General features: G+C 42.1%; 1 protein-coding gene across 1 annotated transcript in view; it reads right to left on the bottom strand.

The window, feature by feature from the left end:
- The window catches only part of TNFAIP8 (TNF alpha induced protein 8), a 122,467-nt gene that overhangs the window by 104,325 nt on the left and 1,001 nt on the right, over nucleotides 1-17,141 (bottom strand). The gene's annotated exons all lie outside the window — the stretch shown is intronic.

Below are 17,141 nucleotides of genomic sequence, written 5' to 3'. Positions count from 1 at the left end.
GCATTCCTCCTTCCAGACGAATCCAGAGCTCTACCCCTCCTGCTCTACCAGTGGCTTGGTTTCCACGCTTAAAATGGCAACGAAAAGAAGTGCAGAATTTTAGAGCTGTAAGGGATTAGAGATTATGTAGTCTACACCTTACATTCCTTAGATGTGGCAATTAAGACCCAGAGGGGTGACTGCCTCAGCAAAATCACCCAGCCAGTTGCCGCAAAGCACCCACTCACCTATCCAGAGCTTTTTCCATTACGTGGTACCAAATAACATCTGCATCTCCTGCTCAGTTATTTCAAAAACATCATGTAAGCAAAATGGGTCTATAATATTTCCCTGGGTAGAAATAATAATGCTTAAAAAAAAATTCTGAGAACATATGTAGAGATAGCACGGATAGGAAGAAATTCTTAAAAACCTTATTTTAGATAGTTTTAACTCCTTCGTCCACCAAATTCACGACTAGAATGTCTAACAAGTGTCAATATTGACATATTTAAGCTTCACCTGCCTTCTCCTGCCCCTTGTGGAGGCATTAACAAGCAAGTGCTGCTAACACTGCTGACTTATTATCAGCAAGACATGCAGCTCTCAAGTTGTCTGCAGTCCTGACAATAGATTTTCAGATCTGGGACTATTCCAGGCTGTGAGACTCTGGAGCCATATTTCTATCACTCCCCACTCCCCCTCCCATTCATGCTGCACAGTCTACATCAGCAATCTTGAATAGCTCTGAGAAAACTCTGTTCAAGATCTAAACATTATAGAGTTGTCAGCGCCACCATCCAACCTCCAGAGGCCAGCAAGGTTACTGAGCTTGGGCAAGACCCACAAGCTTCCTCGGTAAACCCTGTGGGTTTTTTTTTATATATATAATTTTTATCTTTTTATTGAAGTATAGGTAATTTACAATGTTTCAGGTGTACAGCAAAGTGATTCAGCTATACATACATATTTATCTATTCTTTTTCAGATTCTTTTCCATTATAGGCTATTACAAGATATCGAATAATATATTTCCCTGTGCTATACAGTAGGTCCTTGTTGAGCCTATGTTTCTTCATGAGGAAGTACAGTAATGTGGTTAAGAACCAAAGGATATGACTATCAGTTTTGCTTTTGGCCTTGGGTAAGGACTTAAACTCTCATGGTCTCAGTTTCCTCATCTTTAAGATGGGAATAATAATGATAGAACCTAGGATTTGGTAGAGGCTGAACATTTATTGAGCTTAGTATAATGCCTGGCACATAGTAAGTGCTCAATGAATACTGAGCGTCTACCACCACAGCTGGCTCACCAGGAGCCAACGAGAGGCAAAAGGCAAAAACACAGGCAGCTGGAAGTAGAAAAAGAAGAAAAAGCCATCTATCACAATGTTCTTGGCCCTGAGGTACTCAAGAAAAAAAGGAAAAAAAAAAAAAAAGCACGGCCACAGGCCAAGACCTAAAAAGGACAGCCACGGCAGGGAAAACACAGGATTGTAGTGCAGGCCAGGCCTAAAATTGGGCGAGGTCATGCCCATATGATAGTGCTCCGAGAAGTGTGGGATACCAGAGGTCAAAGGTCACAAATGCAACAGATAAACCAAGTGCGTGACTGATCCAGGTAGTAAAGCAACAAGCAGAAGAGGCTTTGGCCAAAGTGGCATGCGTGCCAGTCAACTGGAATTTACATTTCAAAACCTAAACAGTGTGTATGTTGAAGAAAGTGTATCAGGGATCACGTCTGGGTGAGGGTTCCCAATATGATGTCCTGCCATGGGTTCTGGTGACCAAGAAGTGAAGGGGAAAAAGGTCAGCCAAGAAAGAAAAGGGCAGGCAGCAGCCCCAGCATCCTCAGAGAGGAGGGGGTCTGGGCCCCATATGCCAGGGGCCTGGGCCGTAACACCCACAAGGAGAAGTCAAAGTACTGACCACGCAGAGGGCAAGCAGGTGTGGAGACCAGGTTGGCATCTAGTGTGGAGCCAACACTCTGAGACAGGGCTTCCTAGTTTGCTCGTCTTGAAAAAGCAGTATCACGAGAACATGGTCTAACAACTTGACACGGTGAATATGGAGACAAGGTCCCACGGGTGCAGCGCCCACACACCTGCTCAGGGAAGAGCCTGCCTCTGTGAGCACAGCTGTGTCTGAGGCAAGGCCGCGCCTGATTGGAGGAAAAGAGTCAAAGGGGCGGGGCAGTTCCTAACAGGCTAAAGGAAAGGAAAAAAACCCACATCCTTCCACTTCATTTATGTCATAAACAAGTATATATTTAGTGCTCTGTACACCTTACAAGGTACAGCTGAGGTTACAAAGATAAAAAACTACAGTTACTAAGAGCAAGTGGCTCATTCTAGGTTAACAGGAGAGAGAAATTATTTGGCACCAGGGTTGACCAAGTCATAAACTTGGATTTGGTTACATACAAGCTCACTACTCACTGTGCAGAAATGCTAGATAGATAGTAGATTGAAGGAAAAAGATGTATAGTGGATGCTCTCAAAAGCGAACTATAGAGGCTAAGAAAATTAGATTATCATCATTATCAGACTTTTGACAACAATACTTTGAAGAAAATGAAGTAACATATTTAAGATTCTCAAGGAAAGAAAATGTGAGCCAAGTATGTTCTATCCAGCAAAACTGACCTTTAGTATAAAGGTCACAAAGTTTTATCAAGAAATTAGGGGGAGGGCTTCCCTGGTGGCGCAGTGGTTAAGAATCCACCTGCCAATGCATGGGACACAGGTTCGAGCCCTGGTCCAGGAAGATCCCACATGCCGCGGAGCAACTAAGCCCGTGCACCACAACTACTAGAGCCTGCACTCTAGAGCCCACGAGCCACAACTACTGAAGCCCTTGTGCCACAACTACTGAGCCTGCGCGCCTAGAGCCTGTGCTCCGCAACAAGAGAAGTCACGGTAATGAGAAGCCCATGCACCGCAACGAAGTGTAGCCCCTGCTCGCCACAACTAGAGAAAGCCCGCGCGCAGCAACGAAGACCCAAAGCAGCCAAAAATAAATAAATAAATAAGGGGGAAAAAAGGAATTAGGGAATACTATTCCCATAAGCCCTACCTAAGTAATCCACTAGAGAAACGGCTTCAATCAAAATTTGTAGAGACAGTGATATGAGGACTGATGATAAGCATGACATATATAGTTACCTGTAGAAATAAGACTAAATGTGCATTGAATGGGAGATATTTTAGTATATAATGGCTATATGATCTGACAATGCAGATATAGTACAACCATAAAAAAAATTGGGGAAGAATGAGTAGGGCATATGCCAAATAAATTATTTTTATTGTTTTCATTAATCATAGCTGATTACTTGGAGACTGGTGTATGTGTAATACAGGGTAATCAATGGGTAATTAAAAGATATTCTATCTCCCTTGGGACTAAAAAGCAAAGATTCTAAGTACGAAAGAAAGGAAACATAAACGTAACATAGAAGAAGTTAAACAAAACCCCGTAGTCTCGAATTTGACTTGGAAATATCAACATGAACTCACAAAGTATTTTATCTTTATATGTGTACATATGTTTGTATGTAAATGTGTGTGTGTGTGTGTGTGTGTGAGTGAGTGTGTATTTTCTCAGCTCTGACCAATGAAACAGCCTAGAAACAACGACTACTGCAGTGAATGCACATCTCTAGTGCCTGGGTTATGGTCCTGAGACACCATTCTCATTAAAATAAACCAGGGATTCTTGAAGAAATGGTTGAATCCAGGTCTAGGCAGAAAATGTACAAGACAGGCCTGGATCACCTTAACACACCAGATAACACAGAAGCTAAGGTCATGTCAGAAGGACCTAGGAGCCAACATGAAGAAGCTCCCACTGGTCAAAGATGGGACGATCTGAGTCTTATTAAGTATATTTAATTCCATGATCATACCAATTTAAAAAAACCATTGGTCACCTTCTGAGAATGACAGGAAACCAATTCTCGAAAACTGGGTAAATCAAAGGAAAGAACTGAGCGTTTACCTTGTTTTTTCTATGTGACCTGTACCACTGTGTAATCAAATAACAGATTGAAGGGAAGTCTACCTTTATAAAATTATTCCAGCTAATAAAGTAAAGCAAAATGGTAGAATTAGAATATCACTATTCTGCAATCTCCAATGAATTAATAGGTCTAGACATTGAGGATCAACAGCTTCTAAAGGCAAAAAAAAGAGTAGAAAAAACAGACGTTGTGTGCCTTCCAGTGAAAGGATACAACAGCACCTGTAATCTGGCCAAAGGGATCAAACCTGAGTCTGATCAATCCTCTGGACCCAGATGCAGGAAATAGGGGGCAAAGGAACAACTTGAAATGTACCTGGGGCGGGGGGGGGGCGTGCATCTTTCTTGTTAATAAGACTGTGGAAACTCTACAGATCAAACAGCCCCCCCCCAAAAAAACTATTCTTTTAAATAATTAAAATGAGGGAGGATGTTAAGGAAATCCATAGATTAAAAGAGACTTAAAAGATACAAGTTTTTTAAAAAATGGGTAAGACTAAACTACAGTGTATCAGGCTGCTCACCTGTGTGATAAAACCATAAAGGGATGCAAGGAAGTGATTACTATAAAGGTCAGGATGGCATTTACTTTTGGAGGAAGGAAGGGTAATGTGATTAGGGAGGGTATGTGAAGGCACTTTTGGGGTAGCTAGCAAAGTTCTATTTCTTGACCTGAGTGATGGTTATAAGAGTGTTTGCCTTATAATAATTCACTAAGGTGTGCATTTGTTATATGTGTGTTTTTTTGTTGTTGTTATTTGTGTTTTATTTTACAATAAAAAAGTTTGAAGAAAAGTGTCAAGAAAATCTAACATTTTCTCACATCATATAAAAAAATAAACTCAAATTTGTAAAGGACGTAAGAGTGGAAACCATAAAACTCCTAGAAGAAAACATAGGTACTCTTTGACATAAATCGAAGCAATATTTTTTTGGATCTGTCTCCTAAGGCAAATGAAACAAAAGCAAAAAAATAAACAAATGGGGTCTAATTAAACTTAAAAGCTTTTACACAGCAAAGGAAACCATCTGCAAAACGAAAAGACAACCTACTGAATGGGAGAAAATATTTGCAAATGTTGTGACCTATAAAGGGTTAATATCCAAATATGCAAACTGCTCATATAACTCAATATCAAAAAACCAAACAACCCAATAAAAAAATGGGCAGAAGACCTGAATAGACATTTGTCCAAAGGAGACACATGGATGGCCAATAGGCACATGAAAAGATGCTCGATATCGCTAATCATCAGAGAAATGCAAATCAAAACCACAATGAGATATCACCTCACACCTGTCAGAATGGCCATCCTCAAAGAGACCACAAATACCAAATGTTGGCAAGAATGCAGCGAAAAGGAAACCCTCGTGCACTGTTATGGGAATGTAAGTTGGTGCAGCCACTATGGAAAACAGTTATGGAGGTTCCTCAAAAAACTAAAAATAGAACTACCATATGATGCAGCAATTCCACTCCTGGGCATATATCCAGAGAAATTGAAAACATTAATTCAAAAAGATACAAGCGCCCCAATGTTAATAGCAGCATCATTTACAGTAGCCAAGACATGGAAGCAACCTAAGGGCTCATGGACAGACCAATTGATAAAGAAGTGGTATATTAGCCATAAAAAAAGAAATTTTACCATTTGCAACAACATGGATGAACTGGAGGGTATTATGCTTAGTGAAATAAGTCAGACAGAGAAAGACAAATATTGTACGTTATCACTTACATGTGAAATCTAATAACACAAATGAATATAACAAAACATAGACTCACAGATATAGAGAACAAACTAGTGGTTACCACTGGGGAGAGGGAAGGGGGAGGGGCAAGACAAAGGGAGGGTGTTAAGAGGTACAAACTACTATGTACAAAATAAATAAGCTACAAGGATATATCATACAGCACAGGGAATATAGCTAATATTTTATAATAACTTTAAATGAAATATCTATAAAAATATTGAATCACTATGTTGTACATCTGAAACTAATATAATATTATAAATCAACTATACTTCAATTAAGAAAAAGCAATAAAGTAACATTTTCTTTTTTTTTTTAAGTTATAAAAAAAAGAATCGGGAATAAAGACACAGACCTACTAGAGAATTGACTTGAGGATATGGGGAGGGGGAAGGGTAAGCTGGGACAAAGTGAGAGAGTGGCATGGACATATATACACTACCCAATGTAAAATAGATAGCTAGTGGGAAGCAGCCGCATAGCACAGGGAGATCAGCTTGGTGCTTTGTGACCACCTAGAGGGGTGGGATAGGGAGGGTGGGAGGGAGGGAGACGCAAGAGGGAAGAGATATGGGAACATATGTGTATGTATAACTGATTCACTTTGTTATAAAGCAGAAACTAACACACCATTGTAAAGCAATTATACTCCAATAAAGATGTTAAAAAAAAAAAAAGAATATGTGTTTCCAGATGTGCTTTAAAATAGTATCTGCTAGTTTTCAAATTAAAAATCCAATTGGAGTCTTCATCTAAATTGCATGGAACCACAATTTTAATTGCAGTCTTTACAATGTGGACTTTTCTGACCAGAAACATTGAATGGATTTTCAATTATTAAATTTTAAAAATGTCACTAAGTTAAAAAAAAAAAGGAATCTAGGCAAGTCAGCACAATAAGAGCCAACTGATGGAAAACCCAGCAAGGCAACAGAGGAGGGGAAGGGGCCAAGCAGCCAATCAGCTGGGAGCCAGTATCTTATGAAGGACTTCTGTTTCAATGAACTGCTCATGGTGACAGGAAATGATTTCATCTATACTGTTTTAATGAAAATTTGCCTTATAACACTTCAAATCATTTTTTAAAGCTTATAGCAAATCATGTACTCCAAAATATCTCAAAGGTGTTCTTAATTCAAAATGACCTCTAGGATGCCTAACTGGAATTGCAAAGAGCTGTTGGGTGTTGATTTCTCACAGACATAAGATTAATCACTTGACTCAGAGTTGTAGCATTCAGCATACCAACCTAGGGCAGCTTTGAGTTCCCAGAATTAGACAAGAAACTTATACCCCTTACTCCCATACTCAGCTCCAGACTCGTTATTAGCAATAGTCGATTAAAAAACAAATGAACAGGAGCTTCCCTGGTGGCCCAGTGGTTGAGAGTCCGCCTGCCGATGCAGGGGACACGGGTTCGTGCCCCGGTCCGGGAGGATCCCACATGCCACGGAGTGGCTGGGCCTGTGAGCCATGGCCACTGAGCCTGCACATCCGGAGCCTGTGCTCCGCAACGGGACAGGCCACAGCAGTGAAAGGCCTGCGTACCGCAAAAAACTACCACACGCAAGATGTTATTACAGCTTTAGCAACATGAATTCAGGACTAAGAGAAGAAACACAGGCTCCCAATGTCTGCACTGCATTTTGGAACAGCATCTCCACTGCGTCCCTGTTATTAGAGTCACCAGATGAGAAGCACACCTAGCCCTGCTTCTGCTAAAGCCAATTCCCAGCTGCCCAAGCATTCTGCAGGGTGCAGTCTCTGCACAATGACCATCAGGAAGTTTTCCCAGCTTTTACTAAATTTGCCTCACACAAGATTCTATAACCTGAGGACAAATTTGCCATCACTCAGATTGGCACTCTTCTGTACAAGCCAATAATGAAAGACACATTCCTCTGGGTCATTAAAATTGTCCAACTTCTTCCCAGCATGAAAAAGGATATAAATGTTATCTTCTCAATTTGGGAAGTACAGCTCCATTCATCTTGAACTTCTACATCCTTACTTTGAAATACATTTGTGAATCACATCTGAAATAAACAGGACTTTTAGTACAATCTGCAGAGGGCAACGGTCTGTGAACAACAGACCCTAAGTGCCTGGATGTGGCCCCGCAGACTCAGTCTTAATCTGAACCTCTCAGAGGAGACTGTGGTGGCTTGTTGAAGGTCACCAGGTGAGTCAGTGTCAGCTGGGCACACTCTCAAGGTTCTTCTTTCTACTACTAAAAACACCAGAATGTCAATTATATCTCAATCTTAAAATATGAACAATAAAATGAGACATAAACTATGAGGTAGACTCTGACTGGTTGGAAAGATAACAGCTTTTGAGAGCTTACAGAAAATGAGGGAGTTTTTAGCAGTTTTGTTGAGGGGTAATATCCTGTAGCAGTTCAAAGCACAGGTATGGGATGAAGCTGAGCTGCCAGGGTGTCACTCCCAGCTCAGCCAGGCATCTATGGCAGGTTATTTAACCTCCCCAAGCCTCAGCTCCTCACCTGCAAATGCAGATTAACAACAATACCTTTCTCACAGATCTGTTAGGAAGATGAATTTAATAATGTGTATAAAGCACTTAGCACAGTGCCCGGCCCATCATAAGTACTCAAAAAGTGTTTGTCATGATTACTGTTATTGGGGGTGTAAACATTTCCATAAAGATAAAGAACTCTCTATTTGATGAACATCTTCTGGGTTTCAATGCAGCATGCTGTCTCCAAAGTAAATACTGCTATTTTTAGAAACCCACAACATTAAAAAGTCACTACTAGTAGTAATTAAGTTCATATATGTGATTAACACCTTCCACATCTTTGTTTTTCTCCCAGCTACTCATCATGGGTAGATAATTTTAATTCCAATAAAACCTGAGATTATTATTATCAGTAATAGTGATGGCTCAGCTAGACAGCTTCTAGAGCATGGGAGCCTGGGGCTGGTGCAGATATTATTTATCTGTCCAATAATCATGCCTCTTTCCCTTGTTCCCATTGGTACAGCCAACATCCCAAAGTAGAAGTTTTCCCTTAATGTCCATTACTTATTTTCACAGCTTCCCTTGCAGCTGTGACTCAGTTGTGGTCAGTGAGGCCTGAGGAGGCTTCAGGAAAGATTTATCCTCTGATGAAAAGAGACGGACAGGGAGGGGGAAGGGTAAGCTGTGACAAAGTGAGAGAGTGGCATGGAAATATATACACTACCTAATGTAAAACAGATAGCTAGTGGGAAGCAGCTGCATAGCACAGGGAGATCAGCTTGGTGCTTTGTGACCACCTAGAGGGGTGGGATAGGGAGGGTGGGAGGGAGATGCAAGAGGGAGGAGATATGGGGATATATGTATATGTATAGCTGATTCACTTTGTTATAAAGCAGAAACTAACACATCATTGTAAAGCATTTATACTCCAATAAAGATGTTAAAAAAAAAAGAAAAGAAAAGAGATGGACATTAAAAGAGAACAGATTTATTGCTGCTCTCTCTGCCCACCCCTCTCCCCACATCCACAAGCTCCTCCTGTCTTTGAATGAGTTTGGAGAAGCCTGTGATACCCACCGCAGAAGAAACTATTTTCTGTCTATGAGGTGGCAAGTCTGCAGAAAAAATAAGGTAACATATTAAGGATGGGAGAAGAGAAGGATGGAAAGAACCTGGTCCCTGATGATACTGTTTGAGGCACTGATTCAACTCTGGATTGGATCAACCCCAGACTCCCTTCACGTAAGATAATTTAATGTCTTTACTGTTCAAACCACTGGTAGCTGGGCATTCTCTTACCTGCAGCCTAAAGCATCCTAACTGTTATGGGCTGAATTGTGTCCCCCCCACTAAGAGAATTCATATGTTGGAGTCCTCACCTCCAGTAACTCAAAATGGGACTGTATTTGGAGATAGGGTCTTTAAAAAGGTGATTCAACTACAGTGAGGTTCTTCTGGTGTGCCCTAATGCAATCTGACTGGTACCCTTATAAGAAGAGATTTGGACACACAGACATGAGGGGCACATGTACAAAGGAGGCTGAGAGAATTTGTTGCCAGCAGCTCTGGGCTACAAGTAATATTAAAGGAAGTTCTTCAGGCTGAAGGATTAAAAAATGCCTGATGGAAACGGATCTACACTAAAGAATGAAGAGCCTCAAGTAAGTGGATAAATATAAAAAACTTTTTCTCATGTTCTAATTTCTTCAAAAGATCATTGTTTAAAGTAAAAAATAATAATCATGATTTCTGAAGATTATATATGTAGACGTAAACCATATGATAATAACACAAAGGGTATTATTTGTAATACTCCTGCCCTTCTTTATGGCTGCGCTGCTCGGCTTTTGGAATCTTAGTTCCTGAATCAGGCCACCACAGTGAAAGTGCCCAGTCCTACTACTGGACTGTCAGGGAATTCCCCGTAATACCTTTACAAAAGAGATTGTTATAGATAGAATTCTGCCCCCTCCCCCTCAAATTCTTAGGCTGAAGCCCTAATCCCCAGTGTGACTAGAGATAGGGCCTTTTGAAAGATAATTAAAGTTAAATGAGGTCAAAAGGGTGGGGCCCTAATCTAATATGACTGCTGTCCTCATAAAAAGAAAGAGAGAGAGATACCACAGATGCATGCACACAGAGAAAAGACTATGTGAGGAAACAATGAGAAGGTGAACATCTGCAAACCTAGGAGAGAAGCCTCAGGAGAAACCACACCTGTCAACACCTTGATCTTGGCCTTCCAGCCTCCAGAACTGTGAGAAATAAATTTCTATTGTTTAAGCCACCCAGTCTGTAGAATGTTGTTATGGCAGCCCTAGCAAACTGTTACAGTGATCTGGTATACTATCTGTTATCACGAATATACAAATACTAGGGCAACCATGAAAGGAAACAGAAAAGACTGACTGAAGGGTAAAATTTGGGGTGGACATGCTTGTAGGGAACTCAGAGACCAGGTATGCACCAGGAAGACTGTGTTGATTCATTCTCTGGCCTGTGGTTTGTCTCTGCAAGTCACTTCGCAACCTCCTCCACCTGCCCCTTTTCCCAAATTGTGAGGCTACAAGGCCCCTCGTGCGCTGGACTCAGGAGTAGCAAACCTGGAGGATTGCTGGCTAGAGAGGAAGGCTGAGGCAAGACTCAAATCAGTCCATTTTTATACTTGTGGGTCCCTAGTCAAATATTTCAACCTAGAGGGAAAAAATAGTGGTTCTACTAAAATTAGGACTATGTATCATCAGTAGCAGACCATTATTATTCAATAATTTTCAAGGCCCCTATTAGAATGAGAAATTGAAAACTGACCAGAATTCAGAAGTAGGGAAGAAAGTCTCAAGTACTTACACAACTCAAAATGCAAAAAAAAAAAAAAATAGCAAAAGAAGGAGGAGGAAGAAGAGAAGGAAGAGGAAGTAGAGGACAAAGGGGGAGGAGGGGGAGGGGGAGGAAGTTACAGCAAGACAGCTTCAAAGAAAGCAGTCTATTGTCCATTTTCCCATCACCCACCATTTCAACATGAGAGGGGCACGGCACTCTCAGAACAGGATAGCTTCCTGGAGGTGCCAGGACCTCAGGACAGGGGAGTAGACCCAGGGAAGGGAAAACAGGCTACTTGGCAACTCAAGAGTCTTGGGCCTGGGGCTCCTCCCAACAGGTGCCACTCCTAGAAAAAGGGCGCCCATCCCATGTCAGTGATCTACAAAGCGACGTGAGGTGTCCTCAAGTCAGCAGCACACTAAAGGATGAGGTCAGCATTGCCAGTGATTCGAAATCTAGATTGTGAACAAATGAACACTGAGCAGACTCCCTGGTGTCTCTGCTTCGTGGCTTTCAATTCCTGATCTATTTGTGGGATGTCACTACTGGTTTTGGTTGTTATTTTTTGTTCTTGACCTGGTTGTTGGTCAACATTTTTTAACCCAGTGAGGACCTACTTGAAAAACCACTTTGTTATTTCCTAGGATGGGTACACAGGTGTTCATTTTGTGCACGTTCATGTTAATCTTCTTTAAACTTTAAAGTCACTCTGTACTTTCAAGAGATTTGCACTTTTCCACTGCCAAAAAAAAAAAGGAGGTGGGGAGACACCTACAGATACTGCCTGAATAATCTTTACAGAACGAGACATTACAACCGATCTCCCAGGCTAGGGGTTTTCAGTTCGCTGTGCATCAGTCACCAGGGGTGGGCATGGGGGGGCGGGGAGAGAATTGTTAGAAAGGCAGATTCCCTGGCCCGGCCTTGGTGATGCCACAGTAGGTGAACTATGGCCCCAGATGAGCCCTAAAATATAGCACGCTGGACAAGTTCAAAATTTCATTTGGGAGATCACCTCTGTGGCTGCCCAGATAATTGCATTCTCAAACCACAGGGCAGGAACCCGGGAGCCTCCTTATCGACACAGAGTCTCTCTCCTTGGCAAAAAGAGCGGCCGTTCTTTCAAGAACCTTCAGGTGTTCCAGGCCATAAAAGCAAAGGAGCAAAATGGCTAAGTATGTGCAACACAGAGGCCATCACCGGATGCTCGGGGAGGGAGGGCTGAGCTCATCACCTCTCCCAGGTACACTCTGTGAGTCACCGGGGGGCCTATCTCTGCACCAAGGCAGAAAGAATTCCATCATTAAGTCTAGACTGCTCTGCCCTTCCAGGGCGGTGATAGTATTGAATCAAACACCAGCCACTTCCCAGAAAACTACCTCATCTTTTTAAAGAGAGAAGAAAGGGAGAAAAAGGGAGTTGTTTCCCAATCACAGAGGGGTGGAATCAGGTATTGGACTTCTTTCTTAAAGGTCTGAGTCATCAAAGATTGTTTTGAACTTTGCAACCTCTGGCCAACATTGTACCTGCAGTTTTTCTCAGAAGACGGTGGCATTTCCGTAGAACTCCCTACTCCAACATGTTCCGTAGAACATGTTGCATCTACATGTATGTGAGAGCCTGAGCACAACTCAAGAGGCCGAGATGGGAAAGGATGAGGACAGTGGGACTCCACCAGGACACACCACAACCTCTGTCTCCCTCACTTTGGTTGACAGTCATAAGGAACTCATTTTTTGAAATAAATAAAATAACAGCTGTGAGTGGAGAAGGCTTGAACTAAATGAATTTGGCTTGAAGGAATAAGAGCCAGGCTTAGAGAGGGTATTGGCCAGGTGGGCTGGTTCTTCCTTTTTGGCTCCTTTCAAATATTCATGAGTGTCCTGTGTGCCCTGCAGAGTGCTGTGTTCCCAGAAGAGCTTGCCCCAGTGGACAACCTTGAAGATAATGCCCCTGCCCTCTGCCCCTCGGAACTCTCACAACTTCTCTTGAAGACATGCCAGCCCGAGTCCCTTTGCAACACCAAGGGCAGCTGAGACATAGCTTCCTGTCTGGCTTGGAAAACCTGGTTTCATATCCATTACCTGTTTTAAATAAGGGCCTCCATAGGCTAAAGGCCAACCCACTGCTCACAAATGAACTGTAACGGGCCTTTTAAAAGTGTCTCTCATGCATAGGGAGGGTTTACTGGATGCCATGGCTCTTCTGCTCAGACACATAAAACCCGGATGCCCTGCTCTGGCTCATTCTCTTTAGCAGCTGCAGCAGCGGCGGCAGCAGCAAGATTTCCCTATATAATCACGTGACCCTGCAGCTGGGAATAACTGAAATTGCGCTACATGCACCCCCTTCTCTGGGCTTCTCTGGCATCGTCAGAGGCAAAAAAAGGAAAGTTCATGCTAAAAGCACATGTGGTAACAGTCACCACTCTCCCTCTCTGCTCCACTGTGGCCCAGTACAAACACCATCGTCTTGAAATGAGAGCAATTTGGCCAATCCAACAAAGTAGACCACTTGCTTCTGCACATTGGACACCAGGAGAGGAACATCCTGCCTTAATCCACACAACAATCCTATGATAGAAATACCATCCCCACTTTTTAGGTAAAGCAATAGGCTCAGAGAGCTGAAGTAGCTTATCCCAAGTCACACAGCTAGTGGTGGCTGAGATATGAACAGCTGATTCCAACAGTGTCACGTGACCCAACCACTTTTTGACTAAACTAAAAGTCATCTTCATTCCCAATGTTTAAGGAAATGACGACAAGTGGAATTTTGGACTTAATTCCATTCTCTGTTATTAAAGAAACAAACCCCAATGTGCTTATAAGTCAGCTTGGGTTGTTCCAGGGGAGGCCCATTCCTGTGACCTCCCAGGCATTTTTTGTTTCTTTTTGGTGGGGAAGGTGGCTGCATGCCTAGCCCCTGGTCACCCTGAGTGAAATATCATCATGTTGGTCAATCACCCCTCTTGTTCTATATGAAAAAGCACAATCCGGGAATTCCCTGGCAGTCCAGTGGTTAGGACTCTGAGCTTTCACGGCGGAGGGCCCGGGTTCCATCCCTGGTTGGGGAACTAAGATCCCACAAGCCGCATGGGCGGCCAAAAAAACCTCCACAATCCTGGGAAAACAAACTTGCTGACGTCCATCCAGCTTTGCAGCTGGCTCTGCATCTTTGCTACCTTGGTTCTGAACCATAAACACTTTCTTCTAGAGAAAAAGCAACCTATCCCTAAAAGGATGGGTGGATGTTATTTGATTATTTTGGAGCATGTGACATTTTAAAACAAATTTCTCAGGTAACTTCCATGCTTGACATGCAAGGCCAAGAAAACCAAATCTTATGGAATCACGTTTATTGCAGTTATACCACTGGTGATTTGAAACAGACATCAGATGAAAGACGCTTATTCCAACTTCTTATTATTGAGAAATAAATATTTTGAAAATGATTCATCTACTGTTCTAAGGCATTGCCTTTACTTTCCTTTGTGAAACTCAGAAGAATTCTGAACCCATCTTTGCCATTATCAATTTATCTTCAGGGACTCGTTCTTACCAGCAAACATTTTCGTGCAAGTCACCGGTCCTCTTGGATCCCAGGCCTTGGTGCGAACATGAGAGGGCTGCACAGTACCACGTACAAGGTAGGAGCTCAATAAATGCCCACTGCGTGAATGAATGGTGCCCCTGCAAGCTGGACAGAGGGGATGCGCCTCCCAACTTGTATAACGGCCACCGTTGTAGTCTAAGACTCATGGGCCAAATGGTGCCTCTCACATTCTAGAATTATCTACCTCCTACTGTAGCTCACTTCCTTTTCTTAAGGCCAAAATATAGAATGCGAACTGACGTTCACTGGTTACTACTTGACCTCGTTTACATTTTGCAACAAGGTTCACTGATTTTTTTTTTTTTTTTTTTTTTTTTTTTACCCTCAATGAACCATCTGTTTTTAGCTACTGGGAAGCCCCACTGAGGTACAAAAGTCTAGAAACTGCAGTTGGCTCAGACCCCAGGGCCAAAGTCATCAAAACCAGAGATGGGGGAGCAGGAAGTAAACTGCTTCTCACAGGGAAACATGAAGGTTGGGGTGTTAAAAGCTCCTTTTCGGTGTTTGTTGAATGCTTACTCTGTGCATTTGATATTAAATGCAGGATGTGGGCAGCGTGAGGAGAGTTGAGGTGATAAAAGTTTATCTGGCACCACACGGTGCCTTCTCTTAAACTCTGCAGCAGAGCTGATTATCTCTGTGAATGCCAAACTGAGGAAAACTGTCCCATTTTTGTCCAGGTGGGCCCCTGTGCATGTCCCCAGTGCCCGAGTCAGTGCCCATGGTACTGGGGTTGCGCTAACGCTCCCTTCTCCCTCCGTGAGAAAACAGGTGGCCTTTATTTGTTATCACCCACCCTCCTCTGTCTCCTGGAGGTCATCCCATGGTCAAGCCCTCAATTTGTACCAGGCAAGAATGGAGGGGGTGGAGAATGGACTCTTCTGCATGGTGTGGAAGCAAAGCTCAGTTCTGATTGAGGATGAAAGAAATCTCCAAGAAGGAAATGTGTTCATTCCAAGGGGCTGATCCAAGCAGACAAGGATTAATTGAATCAATTAACTATGAGGTCTCGCGAGTGCCCGGCACTGTGGCAGCCTCAGCTTCAAGGATCAGCTACCTGAAGTTCCCCAAGTCGTAAACCACCTAGAAATCCCCTCCTCCCCCAAACTGCATTTCCTAATGAGTACTGTTTGGATGCAATCATTTCTCTCCACACACCCTTTCCTCCAATTTCAACAGAATAAAAAATTGCAGAGAACAGTCCTCATAAAATACTCTGTTCCTGGCACTTGCAGTGTGCATGCTCACCCTCAGTTTCTGCCATTCTGTTGGACTCCCAGAACAGCCTGTCTGCAACACTCACAACACAGATGAAGACTATATCCAGCACTATAGTCAGAAACAGAAAATTAAGAGGCAACAAAGATAAGCAGATTTTCCAGCTCATGCCACCCCTTTCCTCATTGAATTTAAACACATTAGAACAAAAGGCACTACAGATTCAAGTCTCTCTTAAAGAAGAAAAATTTAAAGGAGCATCTGTGCAGGATCACTACAATTTGGCAGGAACTTTCTTATATTCAATAATTTATTAATGATTCTTAAATTAGCAGATAATCTAGATGGATATAATGGCTTAGAAGACCTATATCTGTTAATGCAAAGACCTTAATACCAAACATTCAATACCTAAGGTATTCTTATTTTACAGGGAGGTAAATGGTAGTCCACTTCCCTAAACTTTATTTACTCAAATTACAGGTTAAAAACTCAAAAGCTGAGCAAGAAGTGGCAGAGACAAGTAATGTATATGAAGGGGAACTGGCATCCCCCGCCCCAAAAATCTACGAAAAAGCCAATTGTGTTACCAGCTAGAATATTAACAATAACTTGCTGACAACTCCCCATGACAGATCTAATTAGAAGGTGGCAATAAATGTTTCCAGGTGTTTAATTAAGTGTGATAATTATTTCTTTCCTTAAAGACAGATGGAGTCATATGTTTACATTTCAAAGCATAATGTTTCCTTAGTTAAAACACTGTGGAAACAATTTTGTGTAACACAAGATTCAAACCAGGATAAAAATATCTGCTGTGATAAGTGGCACTTAAAGTGATTTATCAGCTCTAACTTTCATATCAGCTCTAACTTTCACAATGGCAACTTAAAGCTTGCTCTATTCTGGTTATTTCCTTTAACCACATAGTTTTGTTTCCCTTATGCCTCAATGAATAATTTCTACTCAACAGGTCATTTCCCTACCAGCATCTCCTAAATGAATTCTTATCAAGAAGGTGGGGAAATTTTATGGGTATCTCTACTTTCACAGCAAGAAGATAGCAAGAATAAACTGAGATACAGAAGAATTCAGGGACCTCAGCAACCAGGGAATCATTTTATTGATGGATTAAAGTACTGTACTGCTATCAATTAAATCTGCTTTTTAGGGCAGAAATACACCCTACATTGAGATAGTATTGACCACCAATAAAACTAATTTATGCAAGGATGGAATTATCAGTCTTA

Source organism: Delphinapterus leucas, chromosome 3 (assembly GCF_059928025.1).
Source record: "Delphinapterus leucas isolate spDelLeu-1000000601 "Yukka" chromosome 3, BTC_Dleu_Yukka2, whole genome shotgun sequence".
NCBI lineage: Eukaryota > Metazoa > Chordata > Mammalia > Artiodactyla > Monodontidae > Delphinapterus > Delphinapterus leucas.
This window is presented reverse-complemented; position numbering and strand designations above follow the sequence as displayed.